The sequence below is a fragment of the Sminthopsis crassicaudata genome, chromosome 4 (genome assembly GCF_048593235.1).
Source record: "Sminthopsis crassicaudata isolate SCR6 chromosome 4, ASM4859323v1, whole genome shotgun sequence".
In the NCBI taxonomy this organism is placed as follows: domain Eukaryota; kingdom Metazoa; phylum Chordata; class Mammalia; order Dasyuromorphia; family Dasyuridae; genus Sminthopsis; species Sminthopsis crassicaudata.
Window position 1 is genome coordinate 286,966,230 of NC_133620.1, and position 27,572 is coordinate 286,993,801.

The 27,572-nt window shown below is 34.2% G+C and overlaps 1 protein-coding gene across 7 annotated transcripts in view; it reads left to right on the plus strand.

Annotated features, from left to right (window-relative positions):
• The window catches only part of SRPK1 (SRSF protein kinase 1), a 75,593-nt gene that overhangs the window by 9,029 nt on the left and 38,992 nt on the right, over positions 1–27,572 (plus strand). The gene's annotated exons all lie outside the window — the stretch shown is intronic.

Genomic DNA, 27,572 nt, shown 5'->3' on the forward strand with positions numbered 1-27,572 from the left:
AGTGAAAATGGAGTACAAAGGTGATAAGAAGCAGTGACTTAAAAGATTATATAACATGAAACTGTAGGTGTTAAATAAATTTGCTTTTATTTTAAAGTATATAATAAATTCAACATATCACTTTAAAAACTGGGCCTGCTTGTGATTCTTTCTAGATGTGGAGGAATTTTGTTTTACAAAGCAGCCTTTCATGTTTCTGGGAGCTGTTGTTTCTAAGTCTCTGCAAACTGTTTTCCTCCATCTCATTTGGGACTTTCTTATGGTTCCTGGAGTAAGGAGGTTAGCAGGAAGTACGGTTTATAAGTTCTCCTGTCTGGTCTTAATATTGTAAGAATAATATTAAGTAACTTAATGCTAATTTTTAGGTTGAGGGTATAATATTTCCATGTTTTCCATCCCCCAAATACACTTATATTTGACATTTTATTGTCTTACTGGATTCACAATTCTCATTTTATTCACATGTTCTTAATGTGTCAAATCCCACATTTGTCATAGATGGTAAACAGTAATTATTATTATTATTATTATTATTATTATCTTACAACACAAGTAGGCACTTATTGAATATTTTTGATTTGTGGCGTAGTTTTTCTTTCTTGCTTTAATGTAAGGCCTTGTAGTAAAACTCTCTTTTGCATCTCTCTCTCTCTCTCTCTCTCTCTCTCTCTCTCTCTCTCTCTCTCTCTCTCTCTCTCTCTCTCTCTCTCTCTCTCTCTCTCTCTCTTCTTTTTTTTTTTTTTTTTTTTTTTTTTTTTTTTTTTGCTGAGGCGATTGGAATTAAGTGACTTGCCCAGGGTCACACAGCTAAGAAATGTTAAGTGTCTGAGACCAGATTTGAACTAAGGTCCTCCTGACTTCAAGGCTGGTGCTCTATCCACTAAATCACTTAGCTGCTCTAAGTAAAACTATTTTTAAAAGTTATTTTCTAATATGTTCTTTAACTGGGATGGAGAATGTGGTCCCTTTAAAAGAAGTTTTTTTTGTTTGTTTGTTTGTTTTTTAATCAGAGTTTGTATTTAATCCTATCTAGTTGTTCATTCAACAAAGCTATTGAGCGTCTTTTATGAAAGTATAAGGAAATGTTACTGGATACTTTGAATGATACAAAGATGGAATAAAACACAGTATCTAGATTCTTATTAGCAAAAGTCCATTATGTAAAATTCTGGCTTGATTGATATTTAGCTGTTTCTGCCCTTGGAACAAAAAATTATAAATTCAACGAGTGCTCAGTTTCCATGGGTTTTTGGAAGGGCAACTTAAAAGATTTTCTAGGGTAGAAGGTGGAAGGAGGAATATTTTCCTTCACTTAGGCACTTAAATGTTTTTGCCTGCTATGGGTCAGCCGCTTTACCTGCCTTCAGAGAACTAACATATGCAAACAACTATATACAAATAAGTTTATATGTAGGAGATATACACATATATTAAAATTAAAGATAGTCAATAAAGAAGCAGCACTAGAATTGAGGACTTGGGGATGAAAAACTTAGTAGAAAGTAGAAAGGAGCGTTTTAGTTAGGATTTGAAGGAATCTAAGAAAGTCAGGAGGCAAGGTGGAGGTAAGGAAGAGCATCTCAGGCATGAGTAGATGAGTGGGAGTAGGAATGGTGGTTTATGAAGGGCTTTGAACATCAAAGTAAGAATTTTATATTTGATTCTGGAGGTAATAGGGAAGCTACTGGAATTTTAGTAGAAGGATGAAGTGGTTGAATCTGTACTTTAGCAGGAAGCAGCAGATAAAATTCATATTCCTTTGATTATAAAGAAAATATGAACTTCCGTTTTCATGTCGGTGAAAGTAAAGGGACTAAAAGGAAGTGGAAGGCATGGTAGTACAGCGGAAGAAATATCTCTTGGAGCCAGGAGAAACTGAATTCTAGCCTTAAGTAAATTATTTACCTTTTTGCACCATGTCTTCCTCATTTGTAAAATGAATAGGTTGTAACTGTGTCTAATTATGCCTTCTAGAAGGTGATAGACTTCTAACTAAGCATTGGAGTCAGTTGTCCCTCTCAATTAACTCTAAAACCCTGAGCAAAGTGAGTAGATTATTTGTGGCTGTAGAGAGAGAAGCTGCTGACTCATGACGAAAACACCTGCAGGAGTTTTTGAAGCCAACATGGCCATGCAGCCATTTACAAGATCTTTGAGAGGGTCTTTATCCCAAATTAAGAAATTCTCCTTAAACAGAGGAGAAAACTAGGCTTAGTTAGATGTCATCATTGCTAACACTATAATACTGATATCAGTTAAGATTTAGTGGGGAAAGGTGCCTATTTCTAGGTATCCTTGTTTTGGTATATATTCTGATGTGAAATATGTATCATTTGTTTGAATTTGGTTATATATTAGGAGTTAGTGTTAGTGCTTAGCTTCTAGAATAATTACTTTTCTTTCTTTTCTTCAATTTATCCTACCTGTGGAAACCCTAACTTTTGGGGGGTCCTGAGATCTGAACCCATATATTACTTGTGGCAATCCTGATTATAGATACAAAGGAATAGTTTCTTTACAACTGGCAGGTAAACCTGAACATTAAAAATGAAGGTAAATTTTACAGATATGTATAAAACATCAAGAATAAGAGATTTCATTAGGCTGTTTCTGTATTAAAACTTGAACTTAACACAAATCAGCATGAACTCTCTTTTGGCTTTGAAGTATTAAAGAAAATATTTAAATATCATTAACATGGAGTAGCTTTGAAAAGGACAATTCCTTATATTTAAAAGGTCAGTTTTTGAATTGTTTCCTAAATATCTATACTGCATATTCTCTTTTGGAAAGAACATCCAAAGAAGTTATTCATACACATTCTCCCACGTTTGTGATCCTTTTTTTTTTCCCTCTTACTTTTAAATGTTAGTCATAGTTAATATCAGAAAACATCAGTCCAGCACATAACTGAAAATACTTTTCTCATCAGAGCAGATAGTTTAAATAAAAGGAATTATAAACAACACTTGACTATCACTGTGGAAAATGTGTAAAGAGTGAATTAATATTAATTTCTTGATGCTCATTTGGCAGTCTTTTTTTTTTTTTTTTTTTTTTTTTTTTTTTTGATCTATCTTTTGAGCTATTGGAGTTGAGATTGATTGGTACTGATCTGTAGTAACTTCCACTAAGCAGTATTACACTGCTTGTTGGGAGACAAGACATTAAAATAATTGCCTGGGGCTGCAGCAAACCTTTGATATTTAGATATTTAGATTTGATATATTGATATTTAGACCTAAGTCACCAATTCTAAAACTTGAAAGGAAAAGAAATTTTTAAATGTTTTGATAACTACATTCCTTCTCACATAGATTGATATACATAACTGATAATTTCATAAATGTATACTTATCCTAATTACTTGTTTAAAGACTATTTTCATTCTAGCCTACAGTTATGGTGAAACTATTCCCAGATGTTATGCCAGGTTCTTACACAGCACTGCATACAATAAGTTTGATAGTTTTTCCTCCTCCTTCCCTGTGTTAGAGTGAAATGGTGTTAGGAGACATTATACAAGTAAATATATAGGTATGTTATGAGCCATTTACATCTAAATGCGTTCTATTCAAATGACCAAATGGAGTTAAGTTTGAGAACTGTCAGGACCATTAATTCTATCAAATCCAGAATTTTTTTTTTTTTTTTTTTTAAATTTTTATTCTCTTATTCTAGGAATGACTGCTTTGGCTGCTCTATTTCCAGCTGCCTTTTATAATTTTGAACTAGGTGTCCATAGATAACTTAAACTCAATGTGTCCAAAAGCTGAATTCATTTTCCTTCCTCTACCCAAGCCCTTCCTTTCCCCTCATTTTCTTAATACTGTAAAGGGTAATCCCCTCCCTCCTAGTCACCTATGCTACTAATTAAGATACTTTTTATGACTCCTCTTCAACCTCCTATATCCAATCTATTTCCCAGGCCTGGCAATCTTTAGAAACATCTTTATAAGCTCCCTTTCCTTCTTTTGATAGTGCCACCACCCTTGAGCAGACCCTCATCACTTTACCCTCATCACTTTAACGCCTGCACTGTTTTTTGTTTTTGTTTTTAAGTAAAGCTTTTTATTTTCAAAACATATGCATGGATAATTTTTCAATATTAATCTTTGCAAAACTTTGTGTTCTAGTTTTTCCCCCATCCCCTCCTCTAGATAGCAACTAATCCAATATATGTTAAATATGATAAAAATATTTGTTAAATCCAATATATGAATATTTATTTATTTTGTCAGGTTTGTTTATTGACATTTTGTTTTGTTTTATTTTGTTTTTTAATAAAGCTTTTTATTTACAAAACATATGTATGGGTAATTTTTCAACATTGATCCTTGCAAAACCTTGTGTTCCAAAATTTCCCCTCCTTTAGATGCAGGTAATTCAATATGTATTAAATTACGCATATATGTTTATACAATTATCATGTTGCACAAGAAAAATCAAATCAAAAAGGAAAAAAATGAGAAAGAAAATAAAATGCAAACAAACTTCAACAAAAAGAATGAAAATGATATGATCCATATTAGTCCTCTTAGCCCTCTCTCTGGGTGTAGATGGCTCTCTTCATCACAAGATCATTGGAACTGGTCTGAATCACCTCATTGTTGAAAAGAGCCATATCCATTCTCCAATTGATAGGTATCCATTCAGTTTCTGGTTTCTTGCCACTATAAAAAGGGTTGCCACAAACATTTTTGTACATGTGCTAGACTCTTTCCCTCTTTTAAGATCTCTTTGGAATATAAGTCCAGTGGAAACATGGATGGATTGAAGGGTATGCAGTTTGTTAGCCCTTTGGGGTTATCAATTTGGTTCTAAATTGCTCTTCAGAACGGTTGGATCAGTTCACAACTCCACCAACAATTTATTAGTGTCCTAGTTTTCCCACATCCCCTCCATCATTCGTCATTTTTTCCTGTCATATCTGAGAGGTGTATAGTGGTATCTCAGAGTTGTCTTAATTTGCATTTCTGATCAATAGTGATTTAAAGCATCTTTTTATGTGATTGGAAATGATTTTAATTTCTTTATCTGAAAATTGTTCTTATCTTTTGATCATTTATCAGTTGGCTTGAAATCTTAGAGTCTCTATATTTTTTAGAAATGAGGCCTAGAAGAAATCTTGTTTACATTAGTTTTGTTTGTACAAAAACAACGCTTGCACTCTTGCAATAGCCATAAACCTCTCTTTACTGTAGCCCATTCTCTACTCATATGTCAAATATGAGTAATTTCCAAGTATAGGTCTGATCATATCATCCTTCCTACTCGGTGTACTCCAGTGACTCCCTATCACCTTTAGATTCAAATATAAACGTTTGTGATATTCAAAGTCTAGTCTTCTCATATCTGACCTTTTCCCATGAGTTCTGAAATCCAGTGTTCTTTGCATAAGACATTTCATCTTCAAATTCCATGCATTTTCTCTGGCAATATTCCTCTCCTAATTTTAACATAACATTCTAGCTTCCTTGATTGCTTTCAAGTCCTAGCTAAAATCCTACCTCCTACAAGGAAATCTTTTCCATTCTTAGTTTTAGAGCCTTCCTTGTTGGATTATTTACAATTTAGATTGAATCTATATTGTGTGTGTATATAATTGTTTGTGTATTATCTCCCCCATTTGACTTTGAGCTCTTTGAAATTGGGGGCTGTCTTTTACTTTCATATTCTCAGTGCTTGGCATAGGGTTGACTACATTGTTATTGTTTCAGTTGGGTCTGATAATTCATGAACCCATTTGAGATTTTCTTGGCAAAAATACTGGAGTGGTTTGCCTTTTCCTTTTCCAGCTCATTTTTACAGATGAGGAAACTGAGGTAAACAGAGTTAAGTGACTTGCTTAGGGTCACACAGGTAACAAGTATTTGAGACCAGATTTATACTTGGGAAGAGGAGTCTTTCTGGCTCCAGGTCATAGTACTCTTCTACTGTTCTGCTTAGCTGCCCTTTATGTGTTGGCCCCATAGTAAGGACTTAATAAATGTTTATTGACTGGCTGACTGTCAGATTGAGTAGAACTTTGAAATCCCAAAATTCTTTCATAAGTACCTAAACAGGGAGCAAGCCTTAGAGTAATGGGCCAGGCTTTCACCTTTAGCCATAAGAGGGCCTATGGCCCTCTGGTATCATTTTCTGGTGATTTCTGGTATCATTCAGAAAATGAAGCAGGAGCTGTGGGACTTACTGTCTCCTGCTAAACACCCTGGGAGAGAATAACATAGCCCAGAATTGATGATGCATGGGAAGAAGACTCCTTGCAAATCAGTGGAGGTAAGTGTGTGCCCTCTATCCTTCCACCCTATCCTCTCTTCCTTGAGCCTACTGATTAGTTTAGCCAGCCCAGTACCCTAATATGGGAGGGGAACTACTTGTTTAGCTTTAGCAATATTAACATATATATCATTTTTAAGTACTTTACATAACTCTCACTTGATCATCCTCAGAGTTTCCTTATAAGGTAGTTGCTATTTACCTCATTTTGAAGAAGAGGAAACTGAGGCTGAGAGAGATTAAGTGACTTGCCCAGGATTATACAGCTAGTATCTAGTATTGAGGATCTGAGGGAGGATTTGAACTTGGTTCTTGCTGACTTCCAAATTAAGTATTGTCTGCTTACTACATCTAGCTGCCAAAAAGATTACATTACATTGCATTACAATCTTTTAAGGTATCTTGATATTAGTTTTGAATGGCTTTAATTAATAGGTGTTTTCATCTGTAAATAGTTAAGATTTAATATGTATAAGTGGACAACATTTGCATCTTTTTTGAAGGTAACAACTGGGAGGGCCATCTTATCTTGTAGTAGGAGCAATCTTGCACCATAGTTTTTTTTTTTTTTTTTTTTAAACAAAACTCTTTGTTAAATTTAACTGCTAATGTGTGGCTTAGAATGGTGAGTGGTCATCATTTAATAAAAAGTTGGACAGATCTCTAGGGGCAAAGCAAAAGTTTATTGTAAGTTCTTATAAGAAGCAGGCGTCCCTCCAGTTGAGCAAGCAATCAAAATGAGGAGGCACCTTTTGGAACAGGTTTTACAATTTACAAAGTCCCTAATACAAACACACCCCTCCCACCACTGACCATCATCCTCTTTGGCTGAGGATCTTACATTTTAAACGAGGTAACTCATTTGAACTTGGCCAATAAGTACATAGTTGCCGATATTTGATTGAAATAGGGAGAAAATAATGTCATGGGAGGATAGCAGGAAGGGGAGTTAATGCTCAAGGACCTTCAGGCCTACTCCAACTCTGAAGTAGATGAAGCCTTATTTGGTTTTCACAACTGTCTTGAGAGATCTCACCTCATCTCGTTCACTGATAAAATTGAATAAGCAAACGTTATAACAAGGGGGGAATCTTAAAAATTTTCCTTAGTATTTAAAATGAAGTAGAACCAAATCATTAATGGAAAATTTTTAAAAATCTGAAAAAAGTTTGCTTTGGAGCTATTATACCTGAAGCTATTATATGTTTAGTTTTAATTCTACTGTGAGTGTGTTGCATATTTCCCGAAACATAATTTGTTTTTTATGGCATTCTTAATATATTTTTTTAAAGCTATAATTTACATAGTCCCATTTCCAGTTAAGGTAATTTTTTTTTTAACTATTTTTCAATTTTGTTTTTTACAGGTAAGAATAATACAATAAAAATATGTATTTTTTATTTTTTCCTTGTGATTTTTTTTTTTTAAGGGTAAAGTCAGCTTTGGAATGCTAGATCAAAAATATGTAAGGAATTTTACATTTTTGTATTGTATAGCATTAAATTACTTTACAAAATTGTCATACAAAAGGTTGAAACTGGAGCTATAAGTCCTGTTGGCAGGATTTTGGTGAAACAAACCTAATTTCCACTGAATTTCGCTTGAAATGAATAGTTTTTAAAGCAGAAGTGCAGTTGTCCTGAAAGTTTTAGAGATTTTCACAAGACTCATGTCAGTTAAGCCAAAAGCAGTGGGCTCCATCACCAGCAGGGCAATTGGAAAAACAGCCAGGAACATATGTGGCTTGATGATTGTTGGATTTCCAGACATCCAGCCTGCAAGTGTTGATTGACAAATTTGACACTTTTTTTTTTTTTTTTTTTAATTTGATCACACAAATCTTGCATCATTCTTCTGTTACTTCATGCATCAGGATGACCCATGGGCCAGAGCCATGGTAGGGAGGAGTGGGTTGCTCAGGTACAATCTGATTACTTATTCTTTTCTAATATGACAGGCAGGAAAGTACTTTCTTTTCAACACAGGGCCAGAATTTTCAGCGTGCAAGATTCAGATATAGAAGGTTTAGAAAAGTGACAGGGTTTAAGGTAGCAGTACTAAGAATGAAGTATATCTTAAAGCAGAGTCTGGAATAGTCTGTGAAGATGAGGCCTGCAAATTAGGTTATTATCTATGGCTTTTCTAGGGTTCCAATTTTTAGACCCTTTTCAGCGATCTGTGTTCCAACAAACAGTATGTTATGTATCAATGGTCTGGTAAAATAACTATTAGCTTGCTTGAAAAGGCAAGCCAAGTAAAGGTTGTTTTAAATAGGAATACAAATACTACTACACCTTGAAAAAATTCAGGCTAAGGTTAAGGATCTGTAGGATTATAGGATTTAGAGCTAGAGAGATCATTTAATCTAACCCACCCTCCCTCATTTTACAGATAAGAAAACTAAGGCTCAAAGAGGTTAGATGACTTATCCCCGGGCTCACAAGCAGTAAGCAGAACCAGGATGATCAGAAAACTCGTAATTATTATATCTAAACTTGGAACATTTACACTTTTTTCTTTATAGAAAGTTTTAAAAGTATAATTATATCCAAGTTGCTAAAACTTGGTGGAATTTCCAACATAAGAAAGTCCTATAAATTGATAAGTAGAAATCCATTATGTAATATTTTGAAATAGAATTTTAAGGTGTCTTAATTCCTTATTGCCCTCCTGTTCAAACCAATTCTCCCCTGTTGTTGCTGCCACCATATCCTTTTTCTCTTTTTCTTCTCTTCAGTGACCCTCCTTTCAGTTTCTTCTACAAAGTAGCATTTGTCGCAGCTTGACAAGTCCATTATCTCCTACAATTAGCTCAATCTCAATTACCTTACAGGAACTGTTTTCTCTGAAGAAAGCTGGCTTTCTTGGATGATGGCTGAAACTTCAGAAGTCTTAGAAAGTTTTAGAGTATGAAATGTAAATGTAGAGTTAAAAGTAAACTTTAGGGATTTTTTAGATTCCAGTGAGTCCAACTTTGGTTTTACAGTAGTAGAAATTTGTAAGTATTATTGAGTGTGCTGATTTATTTTGGATTGCTAGAACACCAGATGTGGAGTCGGGGGACTGGAGTTTAATCACACATCTTGTGTTATTGACTGTCTGACCTTGAAATAATTTCACATCTCAATTTCTTCCTGTTAAATGAAGAAAATGATAATTACTTTACCTATCTCATGCAGTTATAAGCTATTGTATATACATTCGAACAATTGTTATTGTTAAAAGCAGAGCACTGAGCATAGTACAATGGGAAGAATACTTGGTTTTGGAATTTAGGCTTAAATTGAAGCCTCTCGGTTCTTCCACCTGTGTGAGCTTGAACAATATCTTAACCTCTTCAGTCTTTAGTTCTCTAAACTGTAAGCTGGATGGACCCAATCTTCCTTTTAGCTCTAAACCTATAATGTTAAGATACTGTTCCTACCTTATAGAGTAGGATGGCTATGAAGGCTGTCCTTGTTGTATTCTATGGGCCTTAATCTTTCACAGACTCTCCTGTATATCTTCCTTCAGTCCTAGTACTGTTGTAGGATTCATTTGTTCTAGTGGACAGGAAGGGACAATCTCTAATTTGAGAACTGAAGAGAAGGACCTCTTGTTAGTTGTTTATATAGCCGCAAGGAAATACTTGTAAGAAGGAATAATTGTTACATTACCACATTTGGCAGTAGAAACTATGACATTACCCTGAGGTTTTTTTTTTTTTTTTTTCCCTCTATAAGAATAGAAAAGCAGTCTTTTTTATTTTGTTTTATTTTTAGAATTTATTATTATTATTACTGTTACAGCTTTTTATTGACAAAACACATGTCTAGGTAATTTTTCAATATTGACCCTTGAAAAAACTTCTGTTCCAACTTTTTCCCTCCTTCCCTCCACTAGGTGGCAGGGACTACCCTAGTCCCTGCCATCTAGTTATATTAAATATAACATTTAACATATGTTAAATATGTTAATACAATATATGTATACATATGTTGTAGTTATATTGCTACACAAGAAAAATCGGATTTAGAAAGAAGGTAAAAATAACCTGGGAAGAAAAACAAAAATGCAAGCAAATAATAATGGGAAGTGTGTAAATGCTATGTTGTGGTCCACACTCATTTCCCAGTGTTCTTTAGCTGGGTATAGCTGGTTCTGTTTATTGATGATTAATTGGAACTGATTTGGATCCTCTCCATTGTTGAAGACATCCATGTCCATCAGAATTGATCCTCATATAGTATTGTTGTTGAAGTATACAATGATCTTCTAGTTCAGCTCATTTCACTTAGCATCAGTTCATGTATCTCCAAGCCTCTCTATATTCTTCCTAAAGCAGTCTTTTCAATAGGAGAACTAGGGAAATGGTGTGTATACAGTGTCTGTCTCCCTAATTTTCTCTTGTCTTTTTCCCTGCATCTAGTTTATGCCTCTTCATGAATGTGCATTGGTGTGCCTTTTTTTTTTTTTAAGATAATTATAGCATTTATTATTTCCCTTTCATTTTATTAACATGGTTGTGAAGCAGTACTTCAAAATTATCTTAATTTCTATTTCTCTATTAGTGATTTAGAATTAAAAAAAAATATGGCTACTATTAGCTTAGGTTTCTTCCTCTGAAAACCCGTTTATAACTTTTGACTCTGTTCGAGAATGGCTAGCATTCTACAAATGAATGCTTATCCAAATACATGTCAAGACTTGATCTTTCTTTTGTAGATTGCTAGAACAATTTAATAAATACTTAATAAATGAGGAAAAACAGTATTGGTGTTTCAGGTGATACACTCAATACAAGTCATTAGAATTCTGGAAGGAAAGAAATAGGTAGACATTTATTAAGCATCTGCTATGTGCCAGGCACTTTGCTAAATTACAAATTTTTACTAACTCATCTGATCCTCACAGCAATCTTGGAAAATTAGTGATATTATTATCCTCATTTTATAGTTGAGGAAATTGAAGCAGACAAATGTTAAGTTACTTTGCCCAGGGTTATATGATTAGTAAGTGTCTCAGGAAGACTTGAGTCTTCCTAAATTTAAGTGTTTAGTGTTATGTCCCTCTGTACTATGGAGCTGAAACATTTTGGAACCACATATCAAGAAGCCCTCTTTCTTTTAGATTTTGTATACATAGCACATTCTCTGTTATAGTTTGAAACACTTGGGGAACATAAACCTCTTATTTCTGGTTTCTAGTCATGTTTTCTCTCAGGTTGCCTCTTTACTAAGGAATCTTCTTTAATTTTAAGATGTAAATGAGATAACTTGATAGAAAGGCCCTGTTTCTGTGCTGTTAAAATCAAGAGCAGTTTAGACAGTGGTATCCTCTTTTTCTACACCTGTCAGTTGAAGATGTGATCTAGCTGAAATATCTGAAGTTTGAAACTTAAGTCCTTGTATAGTCTTACTGAAAATGGGTCAGTAACTGTTGATGATTTTTCTTTATTGCCTCTTCCAGGTACTTACATTACTTTTTAGTGTTCTTCCATCCTTCTGGAATTTTGTCCTCTTGGATATCTTGAAAATTTTGATCTCAAAGTACTCCTAAAAATCTCGACTCCAGCAGAGTTTCTGTGTAATTGGTTAGGTCTGGCTCTAGATTTTCCACATTTATCTTTTTTTGAACGTTGTTTCTATTTGTAGAGCACCTCAGGCCTTAAGGCATGAAAGGGACTAGTGTTCTATTTTCATTGAAGACAAAACAAGATAGCTCACTATAGCAGCACTATTGGTGCTGTTCTCTTTGATTTGTCTTCCTTCCAGTTTTATCTGTACATTTTTATATGTTCCATAATAAATGATAAAAAAAAAAAATCTCAGGAAGCCTAAAATTGTGTATTGAATCAAATCAGATGAATGTAATAGAAATAAATGTATATAGTCTTGTACTTGGGTTCAAACAAAGATCCCTCAGGAAATGCAGAAAAAGTTTCTGTTTTTTTTTTTTTTTTGTTTGTTTGGCTGAGGCAATTGGGGTTAAGAGACTTGCCCAGGGTCACACAGCTACGAAGTATTGAGTGACTTGAGGCCAAATTTGAACTCTGATCCCCCTGACTTCAGGTCCAGTGCTCTATTCACTGTACCCTCTAGATGCTCCAAAAAAGGGAATTTTTATGTGGATTGCAAATTCAGATTAAGCTAACAGTAAGTCATTTTAGCCCAAAAAGCTAAAATGATTCTAAGGTACGTGAGGTATGGGGCATGGTATCCAGAAGCAGAAAGATTGATGTCCTCATCTGCTCTCTGGTCTTATTCGAGCACATGGGGAATTTGGGGTTACTTCTGGGAGTATTTAAGAAAAATTGGAATATATATTTAGAAGAGAGTAATCAAGATAATGCTCTATGAGATTCAGTTGAAGGACAGTTTTGATTACAGAAGTAGGCAAGGGGGTAGGAGATGAGCATCATATCCCGAAACTGAAAGAGCACTATCGAGTGAAATAGAAATTCTGTTTCTGCTTGGTCTTAGAGTGAAGAATTAAGAGTATTTATGACCATTATCCATGAATTTCTGACAATTATGGATTGAAGGAGTGAAACATATATAAAAAGAGGTATATTTAGATTAGGCTATTTTAATATATAACAAGTTTCTTCTAGCTCTCTTAAAATGGTGGTTTCATTACCATTTGTCAGGTTCCAATTCTAAAGAGGTTTTATGGTGTTCTGCCCTTAGAATGAATCCCCAGATTTCAAATAGGATTCATTTTCCTTCCTCGTGTGCGTGGGCTGTTTTTTAGGCATTATGTTTACCTTAATTCCTTCACTTCAATATGTTCTGCAAATAGAACTTGGTCTAACTAAATAGCTATAAAAATTTCAATAGGAAAGATGCAGAATTCTTTTTTTTTTTATTTTTTTTTTTATTTTTATTTATTTTTTTTTTTTAATTTTTTATTTTATTTTATAATTATAACATTTTTGACAGTACATATGCATGGGTAATTTTTTACAACATTATCCCTTGCACTTACTTCTATTCAGATTTTTTCCCTTCCTCCCCCAACCCCCTCCCCCAGATGGCAAGCAGTCTTATATATGTTAAATATATTACAGTATAATTTAGAGGCAATATATGTGTGTAGAACCGAATTTTTTGTTGCACAGGAAGAATTGGATTCAGAAAGTAAAAATAACAGTTTACATTCATTTCCCAGTGTTCCTTTTCTGGGTGTAGCTGGTTCTGTCCATCATTAATCAATTGGAATTGGATTAGCTCTTCTCTATGTTGAAGAAATCCACTTCCATCAGCATACATCCTCGTACAGTATCATTGTTGAAGTGTATAATGATCTTCTGGTTCTGCTCGTTTCACTCAGCATCAGTTGATGTAAGTCTCTCCAAGCCTCTCTGTATTTCTCCTGTTGGTCATTTCTTATAGAACAATAATATTCCATAACATTCATATACCATAGTTTACCCAACCATTCTCCAATTGATGGACATCCATTCATCTTCCAGCTTCTAGCCACTATGAAAAGGGCTGCCACAAACATTTTGGCACATACAGGACCCTTTCCCTTTCTCTAGTAGTTCCTTGGGGTATAAGCCCAGTAGTAGTATGGCTGGGTCAAAGGGTATGCACATTTTGATAACTTTTTGGGCATAATTCCAGATTGCTCTCCAGAATGGTTGGATTCTTTCACAACTCCAACAATGCATCAGTGTCCCAGTTTTCCCACAGCCCCTCCAACATTCATCGTTATTTGTTCCTGTCATCTTAGCCAATCTGACAGGTGTGTAATGATACCTCAGAGTTGTCTTAATTTGCATTTCTCTGATCAATAGTGATTTGGAACACTCTTTCATATGAGTGGAAATAGTTTTAATTTCATCATCTGAAAATTGTCTGTTCATATCCTTTGACCATTTATCAATTGGAGAATGGCTTGATTTCTTATAAATTAAAGTCAATTCTCTGTATATTTTGGAGATGAGGCCTTTATCAGAACCTTTAACTGTAAAAATGTTTTCCCAATTTGTTACTTCCCTTCTAATCTTGTTTGCATTAGTTTTGTTTGTGCAGAAACTTTTTAATTTGGTGTAATCAAAATGTTCTATTTTGTGATCAATAATGGTCTCTAGTTCTCCCTTGGACACAAACTCCTTCCTCCTCCACAAGTCTGAGAGGTAAACCATCCCATGTTCCTCCAATTTATTTATGATTTCGTTCTTTATGCCTAAATCTTGGACCCATTTTGATCTAATCTTAGTATGTGGAGATGCAGAATTCTTAAAGACATGGTGGTGAACTCAAAATAGAAACATATCCCTGCAAACTGCATATTGACTTAGAAAATCACAAATTAACATCTTCTTTTTTTTTTTTTATTTTGTTAAATCTTTCCCAAGTACATTCTAATCTATTCCAGACCTCACTCAGGAATTTTATGGGCTGCTTCTGTGACTTTGACACTTCTGTTCTGACATCTCAAGAATATTTTTGATGAAACGTGGCTACCTTGAAATTGGAATTTATTTAATTGCTCTGAATTTTCACCCATCCCAAGTAAATTCTTTCTAATTTGGCCTAGTTTGAAATCCAGTGGGAAATTTTTAAATTAAAATTAAGACAATATCTTTGAGGAATAAACAGCAAAGTCTTTACATTTATTTTGTACTTTATCACACCTTTAAAAAAGATTAAATCTATCATATTGTTATGATTGATTAGAGTTCTATAAACTTTACTATGGAATATGAGTGTATGTATACATGTAAAATAAGATAAAAGATCATTTGGGAAGGGAGTATTAATGAACAGTGATTTCATGTGAAAAGTGACACTTGAGTTGCAAAGTTAGATTAGAATCAGATTGTAAGAGCTTAAAATGCTTTCTATGATCACATTTTATTTACATTTGAACATACTACTCCCCTATTCAATAAATTTTGTTGGATCTTATCCACTGGAGTTTATTGAGTAGAGAAGTAATGTGGTCATATTTGAACTTTGGGAAAATCACTGGCAACAGTGGCATGTGGGATGAAGTGGGAAGTGACTGGAAAGAAGGTAGGAAGATATTGGAATGTTCCAGGTGATTGAACAAGAAGATTAGTAAAGATAGAATAGAATTTGGTAAGTGATTGGATATATGGTGAGGATATAATGTCAAGATTGTGACATTGGGTGACTAGAAGTTTGATAGCATCTTTCAGAAATGAGGATGTTGGCAAGAGTAGATATGGAGGGGAAAGAATTCTGTTTTGATTATATTGAGTTTGAAGTATTCATGGGATTTTTCTCTTTTGGCCTAGCTTGTGATTTCCTTGGTGTTGTAAGTGTTTTTGGATTACTTTATAGGATAGAGAAACTTCTCTGCCTATGTAGATCTACTCCAAATGACTTGCCACCATAATCAATAATAACGTTTATGTAGGACTTTTAAGATTTGCATTATACTTTACAAATTTGCAATGCTTTTCTTGTTAACACCTTGGAAGTAGGTGTTAACTATTATTGTTTTACAGATTAAGAACTAAGAAAGATAGAGACTGTGACTTTTACATTCACCTTTGCAAATCCTTGTGTTCCAGATTTTTCTCCCTTCCTCTTCCCTAAGATAGCAGGCAATTCAATATAGATTAAACATTTTCCTCTAAACATATTTCCATATTTGTCATGCTGTGTGCTACCTGTTCTTAATTGTAAGCCTATATACTTGCCTCCTGGAATGTTTGTATTCTAAGGTCTCCACTACTTTATAGTGGTGGCTTCTAATTGTGTGTGATCCTGATGGTGGTTCCTTTGCTACTTGGTTCTTTCATTTTAGATATTTATAGAATTTTTACCTTTGACCTAGTAACTCTGGATTTTGCCTGTAATGTTCTGAGTATTTTCATTTTGTTTTTGAAAAATGATCAGTGGATTCTATTTTCACTTTGTCCTATGGAGTTTTTTGTTTGAAGTTTTTTGTTTGTTTGTTTTTATAATTGAAGAGTTTTATTTTTCTTGAAATATAATCTCTAGGTTGACTCCCTAGGTCATCTTTCTAAGTCAGTTTTAAAACTAGTCTGACTCTGTTCTATGGAATATTGCATTTGACGTGTCCAAAAGACTATTTCAGCTCATTGCCACTCACCTTACATAACACATAACAAATCTGTTATTTCTACTTCCATAACAGTTCTCATCAGTCCTTTCTACACATTTAGCCACCACTCTCATGTAGACCTTCATCTCCTCTCACCCTGGACAATTGGCTTTTTTTCCCCTTACATTGACTTTCTTTTTAGTTTTTATCCAGTATTGCGCATACAACAAATAGAATGATTTTTTCAGATTAACTGTAGAAAAAAGGGTGGATGCAATACTGCAGATCCCTATTGTGTGTAGTTTGTTGTTCTTTTAAAACACGATAAAATCACCTTCCATCTATTCTGTATGCTCTAATAGAAGAGACAAGTACCTGTATAAATATACATGAAATAAGTAAAAATCAGTACAGAGTTTTCATCTTACAAGTAATTGGACTATTCCACAAATCTCTACATAAAGCAACTTTTACATAATTCCCCTGTGGACATTAGGTAGGAAAAGAGTCAGGAAAGGTACTTGCACATTCTTTCATGATACTTGGAGGTGGGAGGCAGAAGTGAGGAAGAGGAGGAGTGGAAAGTGATGGGGAGACTGGAAGCAGACAGTACAGAACAGGAAACATACGGGCTGGGAGCAGACATGTGGGCAGGCAGTCAGGAGAGGGGCAAATGTCTACATGGTGCTATCTTTCATGTTCATTCTTCTAGAGCATGGATGGGGAACTTTTTTTTTTTCTACTAATTGCCATTTGGATACTTCTAGCATCATATATGGATCATATAGGATTATCGACCTGTAGAACTAAAGCAGTAGGAGGTTGTTGTACCTAGCTTTTCGCTCATCACCTTCAGTCGCCTTGACAGGGTCAAACCAAATAATTTTATACAGACATTCCCCACCCCTGTTCTAGAGGGGGGTGATGGTGGTGGTGGTTATATGGGAGGCCAAGGAATGCTGTACTGAAGGGATAGGAACTGAAAGAAATACCATAGTACTGTACAGTACTTTTTTTCCCCTTCCCCTGAGGCTGGGGTTAAGTGACTTGCCCAGGGTCACTCAGCTAGGAAGTGTTAAGTGTCTGAAATCATATTTGAACTCGGGTTCTCCTGAATTCAAGGCTGGTGCTCTATCCACTGCGCCACCTAGCTGCCCCACTGTACAGTAAAATTAACATAAGTGGGTTTTTTTTTTTTGGAATGCAGCTTTACTTCAGAATTCTTTACATAAGCTAGAATTTTAATAATGCAAATTTATGTAAATGAGAACTGTACAAGATATTTATATTATAAATGCAAAGATAATAAATAAACATGATATGTTATGAAGTCATTCAAATTACATAGAAAAGGTCTTTGTGGAAGCATCCATGGGAATGCTGTCTAAAAAGTGAGCCACCTAAGAAGGATAAGGAGTGATTAGATAAAAACTGAGAAGTACTGTCCCAAAAATCTAGAGAGAGAATATTTTGGAGGAAAAGATAGCCAAATATTGTCATATTTGAGAAGTAATTTGGGAGAGGATAAAGAAGACAATGAGGACTCAGAAAATGTCACCACATGTGGCATTTAAGAGGTTTTTAGTAATTTGAATAGAGTGGTTTTGGGAGGCAAATTATAAAAGATTGAGGAGAAGGGAAAGGAAGTGGAGGGAACTAGTAATGCCTGCTTTATGTACACGCACACACACACACACAAGCACGGAGCTTTTCATATAGTTTATATTTCATAGTTACTACTTACTTACTGAATGGCTTGGTCTTATTTGTATCAATTGTCTGTATATTTTTCATAGGTTTTTGGAAATCCCCTCAACCTACTAATCTAGTTTATCAATCTAGTGCTCTTTTATTATTGTTGGTGTTGTTTTTTTACTGAAATTATCTTTGTCTTTGTAATCTGTAAAAGGCAATGTGCAGAGTAGTTAAAAATCTGGCCTGGCCAGGAAGCTGTGGCCACAGGTGGGAAATTTTACCTCTTAATGCTCCAACTAGCTCTTTCCAGGGCTGGAAATAAGCTCTTTTCAAGATGCTGGAATAAGACTTCACTATTTGAGTGAATTCTGCTGAGTAAATGACTGAAAAAATTAGAAAACTGGCAGAAATTAGGTATAACCCAAAACTTACATGCCATATACCAAGATAAAATCTTAAAGGGTGATACCATGAACACATTAAGAGTGTAAGAAGTACTTTATCTGTCAGATCTATGGAGAAGGGAAGAATTTATGACCAACCAAGAGATAGCATTACTAAAAATAAATTTAAATTTAAAAGATTTTGCACAAACAAAATCAATGGAAACAAGATTAGAAGGAAAGCAGGAAGCTTAAAGGTCTCATTTCTCAAATATAGAGAAGTGAGCCAAATTTATAAGCAAACAAGTCATTCCCCAACTAATAAATGGTCAAATGACAAGAATAGGCAATTTTCAGAGAAAAAAAAAAACCCAAAGCTATCTCAATAGTCATGAAAAAAAAAATTCTCTAAATCACTGTCAATTAGAGATATACAATTCTGACCTACCACCTCTCACCTATCAGATTGGCTTAATGATGTGATAGAAAATGACAAATTTGAAGCACTATGGGGAAACTGACACTAATATAATGTTGGTAGTTAAAATCAAACTATTTTGGAGAGCAATGTGGAACTATGCTGAAAGTAAACTTGCAATACCACTACTAGGTCTATTATCTTAAATCATAAAAAAGGGAAAAGGACCTACATGTCACAGATATTTATAGCAGCCTTTTTCATGGTGGCAAACTACTGGAAACTGAAGAATGGTGGCTGAGCAAGTTGTGGTATACATGTAATGGAATACTATTGTGTTATAAGAAATGATAAATAAGGAGGCAGATTTCAGAAAAATCTGGAAAGATTTATATGAACTGTTAGTGAAATGAGCAGAACCAGTAGAACATTGTACATAGTAACAGCAACATTTGAGTAATGTTCAACTGGGGTAGATTTAAGTCTTCTCAGCAATATAATGGTCTAAGATAATTCCAAAAGGCTCATGATAGAAAATGCTATCCAGAGAAAGAGCTATAAAATCTGAATGCAGATCAAAACATACTATTTTCGTCTTTTGGGAGTTGGTTTATCCTTTTCTTGTGTGTCTTATACCACATGACTAATAAGGAATTTGTTTTATAATTGTGTATATATAGCCTGTATCAAATTGTTTAACCTCTTAAGGAGGAAGGAATGAGAAAATAATTTGGAATTCAAAATTCTTTTTAAAAAATGAATGTTAAAAATTGTTTTTACATGTAATTGGAAAAAAGTAAAATAGTATTTAAAAGAACAAAACAAAGGAAATCACAGGTATAACAACCCACTCCCCCCTCTCCCAGTACATTTTCTCCAGGTTATTGATTTAGTAATTAGCAGAACCAGAACAAGATGTGTCTATCTATGTTCAGTGCTGCTTTTGCTATACCATGCTTTCTCTAAATTAATAGGTCATAAAATATCCCTGTCTTTGGCCAAACAGTAATGGAAAAGAACAAGATTTTTATAAAATTCACTTGAGTGCACTATACAAATTTTGGGGGAGGTTTTAACATTTCAGAATGAGATTAATTTGAAAAAAAAAAAGCTTGAGAAATAATCAGGGGGCAGCTAGGTGGCGCAGTGGATAGAGCACCAGCCTTGAATTCAGGAGGACCTGAGTTCAAATCTGGTCTTAGACACTTAACACTTCCTAGCTGTGTGACCCTGGGCAAGTCACTTAACCCCAGCCTCAGGGAAAAAAAAAGAAAAGTGGTGCAAGTCTTTGCATAAAGCAGGGGCTTAATTTATTTATTTAGGGGACAGCTAGGTGGTGCAGTGGATAGAGCACCAGCCTTGAACTCAGGAGGACCGGAGTTCAAATCTGGTCTGAGACACTTAACACTCCTAGCTGTGTGACCCTGGGCAAGTCACTTAACCCCAGCCTCAAAAAAAAAAAAAAAAGAGAGAGAGAAATAATCAGAAAAGTTAATGGTATCTATTGTAGAACATTAACTTTTTAAGACCTCCTTTCTGAGTGTAGTTTAATACTTTGAACAGTTCTATAATGATAATAAAACTAGTGTATTTTAGCAGTGATTTGACAGTTTTTACATTCTTGAGATGCATCAAGTGTCCCCAGTATTGAGCAGGAAAGGGAAGATTCAGTATTCTTAAATGCACTGATGCTGCAAATCTTAGGAAATAAATATTGTTGGCTGGTTACCAAAATTATAAAAAGTAGGGATGAACTGTATGGACATGTATACATACATTGTATTTAACATAATACTTTAACATATTTGACATGTATTGGTCAACCTGCTATTTAGGGGGAGGGGTGGGGGAAAGGAGGGGAAAAATTGGAACAAAAGGTTTTGCAGTTGTCAATGCTGAAAAATTACCCATGCATATATCTTGTAAATAAAAAACTATAACAAAATAAATGAATATAAAAGTAGGGATGGATCAATAGTTCGGTCCAGTCCCCTTTTTATATGTATTATACCTAATTGCTTTCCATTCAGGGTGCAGTTTATAGCATGTGCTTGGGGATTTGTTCCAATCGAGGAGAACTGAAGAATAGTATTTTAGTGCTGTGCTTCTATTTTTTGTTTGTAGCCCTTGGAATATTCTATATATTTTCGTATAATTCTTGAAACAAGAAACTTTAGGTCTTTTCAAAATGTTCTTCAATGATTTTTAAAATTAATCTTGTTTACTTTGTAGTACACTAACCAGTGTAACTTACAGTCTTTTCTCAAGCGACTAGACCTTGTCCTTTTCCATATCCAAAGATGATTAAACTTCCTGTGTATTCAAGACATTTAAGCCCATTCAGTATGAACTTTCTTATTTGTCTTACTCTCAACTTTCTCTATCAATGTATATGTGCTCTTCTCCTGAGATGCAGTGTTTTTCTTAATTTTACTTCTCTAGATCTTAGTTTTATTTTTCTACCTGTTTTCAGTCCCGTTCCTTCCTGCTAATTTTACTGTTTTGTTTCTTCTTCAACATCTTCAGTTTCCACAGCATTCATACCTCTGACTCTGATTGTTCTTCCTGCTTTTACTTTGCCTCTAAAATGAAAGGGTTGGACTCAATGAATTTTAAGGGCCATTCTGACTCTAAAATTAATGAGCTGTGATTTCCTATTCACTAGTTCCTTTACAAGCACTGTCTGCAGATAATACACTTTCTCTATTTTATTGGAGGAAAAAGTCTATACTGATTCTGTTTGTTTCCTTAGATAAGTTAGCAATTTTTTCACTCTTGATGTGGTCACTCTTTTAAATACATTGTCCTACACTGGAATTTCCATATTTACCAAGAATGTGGAATAATACTAGAAATTTATATTCTGGAGGCACTTTAATGCCAGGCTAAAGAATTAATCATCTCTGAAAAATTGTCACTACTATACTTCATACTATACTTTATCTATTTCTTTTACTTTCATCCTTCTTCCATTCTTTTGAGGTTCCAAACCTTCTACAGGCAGGCCATAGATGTTTTCTTACCTCAAGTCTAAATTTGCTTCTTTGCAATTTTTACCTATTGCTACTAGTTAGCTCTCTTGGCTCAAGAACAAATCTTCCACTCCACTATGCTGCTTTGTATGTCTTTATATGTCTATGTATATTTTTTCCATTTGAATATAGCAATTGTTTTTTTCTTTGTATCTCCATTGCTTAGCAAAATGTTAAACATTAAGTAATTAATAAATACATGTTGATTTTAGGCCATGGTTCTGCAAAATTACCCTAAATTGCCAATATGAAATACGTACCCAGCATTTAAAAGCCCAAATTGAAACCATTCTTATTTCTTTAACTTTTTCCATTTTAAGGGAATAGTAAATAGGATAGATTTTAGTTCTATATATTGAATAACTGAAAATTCCCACCATTGGCAAGTCATTGAAGTTTTCTGAGTCTTTTAAGTTTTCTCTTATGTAAAAGGGTAATCAACTCTATAGTACCTACCTTCCAAGGCTGTTGTGGAAATCAAATATATAGAGAAAGGGCTTTTTGTGTGTTTCTTTTTTTCCTCCCTCCCTTTTTTGTGGGGGAAAGAGCACTTGGGGTTAAGTGACTTGCCCAGGGTGTCACATAGCTAGTAAAATGTTATGTGTCTGAGGTTGGATTTGAATTCAGGTCTTCCTGATTCCAGGGTTGATGCTCAATCCATTGTGCCATTTAGCTACTCTTGAAAAGGACTTTGTAAAGCACTATAGCACAGAAAGAATTTTGCTTACTTATTTTTCTCCCAGTTTGCATTCAAATAGTTCTAATCAGTTAAATCTCAATATCAGTTGTACTGTGGGAATATAAATTAGTATAGAACTGCCTCCGAAGCCATTTGTAATCACCATTAACAAGGTGTAATATTCAAGAATAGAAATAAGGTCTTGTAGAACATCCTCAAATTGTGATTGAAAGCCCCCAGAGGATTGAATTTTTTTTTTAAGCTTCTTATGAGCCCCAGAATCTTATCTTGTTTGTGACTACTAATAGATATTATGGCTCTTGGGACTAAAACTAAATATTTACTTAATTCACTCATAGAGAATGATTTAGGGATTAGAAGGATCATTTTTGTTTTTTGACATTTTATCAAGAGGTCAAAGTAAGTATATTTCATAGATCCTGGTTTTAGAACTATACATGATTTGTGCTTATCTAATCAAACTTCCTCATCTAACAGATGAAAAAACTGGGTGTGGTTGAATGAAAAATAATCCATAAGAATGTGATAAGTATTTTAGAGCCTTCATTAAAATCCTAACCTTCCCCATTATAGCAGACAAGTAAAAGCTATACCAGTATCATAGTAGTTGTATAAATTATCAAGTATTGACCTGGTAGTGGGCTATATGTTTATATACCTGTCCCAGAACTAGCCTTGCTTCTGCAAAACTTATCACCATATTGACCCACATAAGCCCTACTAAGTCATAGGTGATAAAATATAATTCATATAAAAGCATAAAATGGAGAATTTATGGAACTGCTGATTCATATTAAAAAGTACTAATTGGTAAGGGCAGTTTATAGAGAGTAATTTATAAAAGAACAAATAATGTCCAGTTTATAAATAAATGTTCATCCGCACTCAGGAAAATTATAGCTTCCTAGTATCCTTCTGTACAATGGAATTGACCTCTAAAATCTGTACTGATTTTAATGAACTAGAAAAAAAAAGTTGAAATTTAAAAGCTGAACGTATACAGGAATTTAAATTGCAAATTAAGATTTATGTAGTAGTCTTATGAGAAAAAAAAATAAGTTACAAACCCAGAATGTTTTGTTGGGAGTGCTTTTTATATGTAGGCTAAGATTATTTCAAATTAATGAATCATTAAATTGACAGTTGTGTATCCTAGCCCATATGAAGCTGCAAATGGAAGGATTCAGGATTCTTGAAAGTACCTTGTAGATTTGCTGTAACCTGGTATGGAGGAGCCCATGTAGTAGATCAAAACAGGTTTTGGTGAAAGGTAGCCCTCATTTTCTTTATCTTTAAATTGAGGGAGTCACATACTATAATATAAAAGCTCCTTTGCATTTCTAATAACTATGATTCCATGGTTTAAAAAAAATTTCCATGGTTGGGATTCAAAGCAAATCTGTCTTTTGTCAATAGGCATATTCTTTACATTTTTGAATGGTATTGTTTTTGTCATAAAAAATGGACTTTTGGCTTTTATGAAAATTTCAGTGGATGAATCCTGTTGACTTGAAATTTTTTAAAACAGCACATTGGTGGTAGTTCTGTTTAAGAAAAAAAATTGCAGAATTTTTTGGTTTTTTTTTTATATGACAACTTCTTTAAACTAGACAACTAAATTGACCTAGGAACAGATAAACCCTTCAGTTGTACTGTGAATTCCCTTACCTGCAATGCAGTGTTGTGCATCTGCAGCTAGGTGGTGGAGCCATCACTTTTTTCATTCACAAGATCTGCTATGTGCAGAAAAAAACAGCCCTCTGCCTGCAGTGTGTGTGTGAGCGCCTGTTGGCTGATAAAACAATATGGTGATAGATTGTTAATGGCTCTTTGTAAAACTGTTCAACAATCTTTTGACCTCCTTCTACCAATGGGAATCCGAGCTTCATGCAGGTATGTTAGATTATTTTTTTCTTGTTAAATTTTTCTTTTTGATCCTTTTTGAAGAGAAAAAGGATGTAATTTTCTGAACAAGGCACTTGTGTGGAGCTCTCACAAAAGCTGATTTTTGACTTGTATACAGAAGTGCAGATCTAGATATCTGACTCTTGCAAATATGATTTTAGGAACTGCAAAAGCAACACTACAAATGCAAGTCTTATCATTAGCAAAAGAAAGGACCTGATGTTGAAATTAGCAAATTACATGTGTGTGTGTGTGTGTGTGTGTGTGTGTGTGTGTGTGTGTGTGTGTGTGTGTGTGATGTTTCTGCAAGTTGTTTAAGCTCTTGGTTGAGAAATTGATCTGCTAGCCTTGTAAAATAGATATGTTTCTAGAGGAATTTTTTTTTTTTAAATAAATAGTTTAAAATTAAAGAAGCAGCTGAGTGCTTTTTTCTTTTTGGTCTTCCTGCAATAAGATAGTTTGCATCTGTGAAAAGATGGAGGTAGCATTTATTTATATAAGTATTTATTTCCTTTTCAGGAGACCTGATTTTTACCAGTGCTTGAAACCTGATAAATGGCACTTTGTGCAAGGTATTTGTGCTTGCCAGAATCTTACCTAAGTTATGGGAAATTCAATTTTACATCTAGACTATGATGACTTTATAATAACAATGTTGGAGTGTTTTATAGTTCACAAAGCACTTCATCTATCTTAAACCATTTTAATTCTCATAATTATCCTGTTAAGGCAGAGTTAAGTCTCCATGTTATACATGAGAAAAGAAGCAGCCTACAAAAGACCACACACATAGTTAGTGATAGCAGAGGGAAGACTTGCATTTCTGTTGTGGAATTACTATTTCAGAGCCATTTTCATTATACTTCAGTGTTTTTTAAGTAGTTATATGACTGAAATAATAATTGATAATCTGTTTAAAAGAATTGATTTGCTAGAGTATTGGATTTTGTGGGGTTTGGGTTATTTTGTTTTTTGGCCTATTATACTTGGGTTTCTTAGTTTTGAGTGAGTAGGTCTGGTAAATAACATTAAGTAACACAGTTAAGTTTATTCCTTTTAGAACAAAGATGGTAGATATTTGCATTGTATGTATGTGGCCTTGTTGAATATTTCTGGTAACTTTGGGAGGCAAATGCAGGTATTTTGTGCAGGATTATAGTAGGTGTTGTATGAAAAACATCAACTACATTTCTTCTTTCGTACTTAATCATAAAAGAAACATTTCATCCAGTACAGCCAGAAGTTCAAATTTAAAAAGACAGATACCATTTTTAATATCTTTTTTCCTCTTCTGCTGGGCATTTAGGGTTAAGTGACTTGCCCAGGGTCACATAGCTAGGAAGTGTTGTCTGAGATCTGATTTGAACTTGGGTCCTCCCAACTCCAGGCCCAGATCCTCTATCCACTGCACCATGGAGGTGCTTACAGGTATCATTTTGAGAATAACTAAATGATCTTTAAAAAAAAAGGAAAGAAACAAACCTCTTTTTTTTTTTTAAACCTAGAAGAGTTAACTCCCATGTGTGAACAAATTCTCTTTAAAATACTTTCCAGATTCTCTCTTCCCCATGCCCCATTGAAAAGGCAGATGGGAAATTATAAAATTATACAAAATATTTCCATAAAAGTTATGAAATAAATACTTGAATACAGTGATTAACATGATCTAGTTCTTGTGATGGTTTTAAAAAAAAAAAGGAAAGTTTGGATTTTGTGATAGTTGAAGGTGAATATAAATGGGTAAGATGGCTCAGCTGGAGCTGAAAGATTTGAGATTCTGTGTCATAGTGGAAGATACTCATTGTGTACTATATGACAGTGTTTTACATAAAGTTGTTAAAACATTGTGTCCCCACCTCAGGTTGGGAGTATCTCCTATTTCAAATGGTAACTATCACTTTCCCTATATCCTTTTTACCCTTTGGTGAAATAGTTTAGGGGGACAATGATAAGGATCTTGCTTCACTTTGCAATTCGTTAGACATTTCTATTACAGTGTGCCAGGATGCTGGAATATAGGAATTGGCAGTGCACGTGAATACCAAAGCAGATGAGAGCAAGATTAGGAGTAAGATAGAGCCAAGAATTTGTAGGGATGTAATGAGGCTTTGGAGAGTCAGCACAACTTCTACCAAAATCTAGAAGCAGGTTATTCCATTTCTCCTGAGAAGTTAAATTTCCTTGGTTTAAAAAAAAAAAAATTAGTTTTTATCATTTTGTATCATATCCTGGTATTCAAAGCCCATAATTAACTACTTCTCCAACTTCATCTTCTGTTTTCCCAGATTTTAACTCCATTGAACCAGCCAAACTTACTTGTTAACACTTTACTAAAATTAGGAAAATTTACTTGGTGGGAATATCCTCCTATTTTCTCTCAGCCTTGCCTCCAATATATTCATTAGCTCCCTTAAGATAATAAAATTTGCCTTCTCTACTAGATGCCTTTCCTGATTAATGCTTCCTATTACTTTTTTGTTTTCTCCTTCCCCCAATCCCAGTATTTAATTTGTATGTGTATTTTTTTATTTTGTTTTATAATTCATCATTTACCATAATACATAATAGATTGTTTACTTCTTGAAGACAGTCATTCTTTTACCTTTAACATATTAATTTATATTGATTAAATATATAAAGTTTATAACTTTTTACCACTTAAGTTGGAGGGACTCTTAACCTGAATTATAATCTTTTTCTCCCCACTCCCCCTCACCCCTGAGGCAATTGGGGTTAAGTGAGTTGCTCATGGTCACCCAGCTAGGATGTATTCATATTAAGTCGAATCTAAAATCAGATTTGAACTCAGGTCGTTCTGACTTTAGGGCTGGTGCTCTATTCACTCTGCTACCTCCCTGCCCCAAAAATCATTTTTAACATGAGCATTTTTAAAAATAATTTTTTTTTGGAGAGAGTCATCATGGCATAGTAAAGGAAGTAGTCTCATTTTCCTTAAAGCTTAAAGTAATTCCCACTGTGAACTACAGAGCAACTGCTCAATAGTGAAATCACAGGATCACACAAAAAGCCAACCAGATTAAATGTTTTATTACTGCACCATCACTATTTGTCCATACCTTAAATAGTTTCTAATATAGTGGATTGTTTGCTTTTTTCTTACTCATCTTTTTAGT